This window comes from Panthera uncia, chromosome D4, assembly GCF_023721935.1.
Source record: "Panthera uncia isolate 11264 chromosome D4, Puncia_PCG_1.0, whole genome shotgun sequence".
Classification (NCBI taxonomy): domain Eukaryota; kingdom Metazoa; phylum Chordata; class Mammalia; order Carnivora; family Felidae; genus Panthera; species Panthera uncia.
Window position 1 is genome coordinate 16,377,401 of NC_064807.1, and position 5,331 is coordinate 16,382,731.

Genomic DNA, 5,331 nt, shown 5'->3' on the forward strand with positions numbered 1-5,331 from the left:
GCACTCACACTGTGATGCTGTCAAAAGGGAGTGGCTTTACCATGGACTCACATAGTCTATAAATGGCCATTAACTGTGCAGGAAAGATTCCCCCCCTTGAAATGGACAGATGCCGAAGATACAAGGTAACAGTTCCCAGAGGACAGTTTGGATTTTCTCATCTGATGGCCTAAGTTAGGTCCTGACATTCAAATATGCATTTCAGCCTATTCAGGAATGCATGCTTTAGCAATTCTTTTGTTTTTCTGGTTGTTTTTGTTTGTTTGTTTGTTTGTTTCAGGTGTAGAATTTAGTGATTCATCACATACATACAACACCCAGTGCTCATCACAAGTCCCCTCCTTAATACCCATCACCTATTTAACTCATCCCTCCACCCATCTCCCCACTCCAGTAACCTTCAGTTTGTTCTCTATAGTTAAGATTCTGTTTTATGGTTTGCCTTTTTTTTTTTTTTCTGCTATGTTCGCCTGGTTTTTTTTTTTTTTTTTTTTAATGTTTATTTATTTTTGAGAGAGCAAGAGCAACAGGAGGGGCAGGGAGAGAGGGGGACAAAGGATCTAAAGCAGGCTCTGTGCTGACAACAGAGAGCCTGATGTGGGGCTCAAGCTCACGAACCATGAGATCATGACCTGAGCTGAAGTCGGACACCTAACGGACTAAGCCACCCCAGTGCCCCATCTGTTTTGTTTCTTAAATTCTGCAAATGAGTGAAATCATATGATATTTGCCTTTCTCTGACTGACTTATTTCACTTAGTATAATATGCTCTAGCTCCACCCACATCATTGCAAATGGCAAGCTTTCATTCTTTTTGATGCCTGAGTAATACTCCATTGTGTACACATACTACATCTTCTTTATCCATTCATTAGTCATTGCACATTTGGGCTCTTTCCACAATGTGGCTATTGTTGATAGTGCTTCTATAAACATCAGGGTGCATGTATCCCTTCAAATCGGTATTTTTGTATCCTTTGGGTAAATAACTGGTAGCACCTTGCTGGGTCATAAGGTATTTTTAACTTTTTAAGGACCCTCCATACTATTTTCCAGAGTGGCTGCACCAGTTTGCATTCCCACCAACAGCACAAGAGGGTTCCCCTTTTTCCACATCCTTGCCAACATCTGTTATTTCCCGTGTTGTTGACTTTAGCCATTCTGACAGGTGCGAGGTGGTATCTCATAATGATTTTGATCTGTATTTCCCTGATGATGAGTGATGTTGAGCATATTTTCATGTGTCTGTTGGCCATCTGGATGTCTCCTTTGGAAAAATGTCTGTTCATGTCTTCTGCCCATTTCTTAACTGGATTATTTGCTTTTTGGGTGTTGAGTTTGGTAAGTTCTTTATAGATTTTGGATACTAATCCTTCATACTATATGTCATTTGCAAATATCTTCTCCCATTCTATAGGCTACCATTTACTTTTGTTGTTTCCTTTGCTTTGCAGAAGCTTTTTATCCTGAAGAGGCCCCAATAGTTCATTTTTGCTTTTGCTTCCATTGCCTCAGGAGATGTATCTAGTAAGAAGTTGCTAGGGCTGAGGTCAAGGAGGTTGCTGCCTGTGCTTTTGATGGTTTTTTGATGGTTTCCTATCTCACAGTTAGGTCTTTCACCCATTTTGAATTTATTTTTGCATATAAGAAAGTGGTCCAGTTTCATTCTTTTGCATGTTGCTGTCCAGTTTTCTTAACACCATTTATTGAAGAGACTATCATTTTTCCCTTGGATATTGTTTCTTGCTTTGTCAAAGATTAGTTGGCCATATGGTGATGGGTCCATTTCTGAATTTTCTATTCTGTTCCATTGATCTATGTGTCTGTTTTTGTGCCAGTACCATACTGTCTTCATCACTATAGCTTTCTAATATAACTTGAGGTCCGAAGTTGTGATGCCTCCAGCTTCACTTTTCTTTTTCAAGATGGCTTTGACTCTTCAGGGTTTTTTATGGTCCCATAAAAATTTTAGGATTGTTTGTTCTAGTTCTGTGAAAAATGCTGGTGGTATTTTGACAGGGATGGTATGAAATGTATAGATTGCTTTGGGTAGTATAGCCATTTTTAACAATATTTGTTCTTCTAATCCATGAGCCCAGGATGATTTTCCTTTTCTTTTTTTAATCTTCAATTTCTTTCATAAGGGTTTTATAGTTTTCAGGCATGCTCTAGTAATTCCAAGTATGCTGGCTAGTATTGCCTAGTCTTCTTTGTTACTGATTTGATCTAGCTTTAACTCCTAGCTCTCCCTTAGGTAGCTGATTTAATTAAGTCACTTAACTTACAACCAGCATTTTTAAATCTTTATAATGGGCATAGCCATCACGCTGGGGTTCAGATAAGTGAAATTGCACATAGTATACATTTAGCACAATGCCTTAAACACAATGAGTGCTCAACACGTTACCTATAGTAATAGTATTAAAAAGCTATCATTATAATTATTACTGCTCGGCAATAATTATCAGCATTTTGTAAACTCCTTATTTGTCCTGGAGAGCCTTGAAGACAGAAATGGCTCTTATCTAATAAGGCTAACCTCAGTGTCAGGGGATAAGATATGGCAAGGCTCTATAAATATTTCTTGAGTAGGATATACACTGAACAGTGGTACAAAACTAAGGAGTGTACCTCCCCCCACCCATCCCCTAAGATATCCCCAGAAGCCCTTCAGCAGTCATCATCCCGTCTCAGGAAGCCCCAGCCCATGTTTGTCTTCGTCTGTCGCATTCATGTGAACTTCCAGAACACACCGCCCTCTACTCCCTCAAGAAAACAATTTACAATCCTACCACCATCCATGAGGACTCTCTATGCTCTCCCCCAGCAGATGAATGCATCCAACAATCATCTCTCCTCCTCCTCCTCTTTGTTGTTACCAGTCTCTCTGCTCTTCAAGTCCTTATCTACAAAATTTCAAAAGTAAGTAAGGAGTTCTCAAATATGGTGACAAACTACAATAGTTTTCTAAGGCTGCCATAACAAAGTAGTGCAGACTGGGTGGCTTAAACAAAAGGAACTAATTCCCTCACAGTTCTGGAGGCTGGAAGTCCCAGAGGAAGGTGTTGGCATGCCTAGTTTCCTTTGAGGTACCTCTCCTCGGTTTGCAGGTGGCCACTTTCTCTCTGTGTCTTCACGTGATCTTTCCTGAGTGTGTCCATGCTCTAATCTCCTCTCCTTATAAGGACATCAGTAATACGGATCAGGGTTCACCTTAATGACCTCATTTAACCTGATTACCTCTTTAAAGACCTTATCTCCAAATACAGTCACATTCTGAGGTACTGGGAGTTAGGATTTCAACCCATGAATCTGGGGGGGAGGTGCGAAGGAAGGGAAGGCATATTTTAGCCTATAACACACACTAAGAGTTTCTTTTGGTTACCAAAGCATCCTGAGGCTCTGTAACCTCTTACTTGGTGACCGATAGGGAAACAGAGAAAAAAGACTCGTTAGTAGCTGAAATGCAACCACATGATATCAATGATGATTCCCCCAAATACATGCAAGGAAAGGCAATTGTTATGTCCACATTTGGACAGTCATTAGTCACAGGGTTTCTACCATAATACTTCTAAGGCCTCTGGGATACTAATATAGCAAATGGAATTTCTAAAGTTTCACAATGAAAAAAAATCACTGGGAGAAGATGAGAATTCTAAAAGAGGTTACAGTTGACCTTTGAACAATGCAGAGGGATTGGGAGCGTCAACCCCCCCCCCCCATAGCTGAAAATCTGTACATAACTTTTAGCCCCCCCAAAACTTAACTACCAATAACCTACCATTGACTAGAAGTCTTACCAATAACATAAACAGTGATTAGCATATATTTTGTATGTTATATGTGTGATGAACTCTGTTTTCACAGCAAAGTAAGCTAGAGAACAGAATATGTTATTAAGAAAATCAAGGGCAATATATCTACAGTACAGTGCTATAAACAATGCGCATATAAGTGGACGCGCGTGGTTCAAACTCGTGTTGTTCAACGGTTGCTAAAAGATGCTGGCAAGCTAGAGGCCAGAATTTTGTTAATAAACAGCCCCCTACAGGCAAAATTTAATCACCATTATTTAAAATTTTTGTAAAACATCAGGCTTTACAAGCATCAAGATTCTAAACCTGCTCTCCTTTTATTCCCCGAAACATCACCCACGATAGTGCCCAGTTTGGGCTTTACTTGTTCTGGGAGGCTTTCTTTGGGCAGAAGATGGCCAAAGAAATCAGCTGCATAAACCTAAAGTCATCGGAAAACAAAATAAACAGAAGACACTGTGAAATGGTGAACTTCCTGATTTTGAACTATTTAATTAAGCTTCAAAACAATAAGGGAGCAATGAGCTTTTTCCCCTTGGAAAGGGAGAAATAGCAAAGACCACTTTTGTGTTTATACTGAAACAGGTCCACTGAGCATCCTCTGTAAACATTAAATAATGATCACATAATATCAAAAATGAAAAACCCTTATTATTTATTGAACTGGATCCCATGCTCACAAGAAGCCTGTTAAATGAGATTCTCAAAGGGCTTGATAAATGCCCTCTCATTATTGTTCACCTTTTTTTTTTAAAAAAAAGGTAAGTATCTCATCTCCATTTCAGAGTTAGGGGTTAAGAGAAAGGTTAAACAAATTATACAAAGTTATACCAAAGTCTGCCAACGATACAGACCAAGGGCTGTTACCCCTTGAGGACTGAAAAATCTCGCTTTGAAAAATTAAGCAACTTACTAATTATTTTTAGGAGGGCATTTCACAAAAATATATTTTATCTGCACATCATGGTCTAGAAAGAAAAGTCACAAAGTATTAACTGTGCTAAATAAAAAAAATAAATAAATAAAAAAAAACCAACAGTGTGGTTTCCAGAACGCTTTCTATTCTATGTACCCACCCATGTGACTGGAGATTTGAAATGCTATTTAAGCCTCATTTTCCTTCAGAAGCTAACCTCTGTGGAATAAAAGACTGTTAAGGGGGGAAAAAATCTTTTCTGTCATTTGACTTTAACTTATGATAAATTAGCTTCAACTAGTTTCTTAGAAAATTGCCCAAGAAATGACTACAGAAAATTAAATACCAAGACTTCAAAGAGGCGAACACACAGACTTCAAATTCCGACCTCAGAGAATAATCCTCCCTTTCTCATGCTTTGGAGAGATGTGAGTAAAGAAATCGTACTAGGGCATGGTAATGAACCATCTTTCAAATGACTTTTCTATCAATCTTCTTTTCAAAGGGTAATAAAGTGATGATTATTTCTAGGCAGTTTCTGGGAACTTATCATCTCATTTCAATTGTCACCAGTAAGAAGGACTGTACTCTGTATCA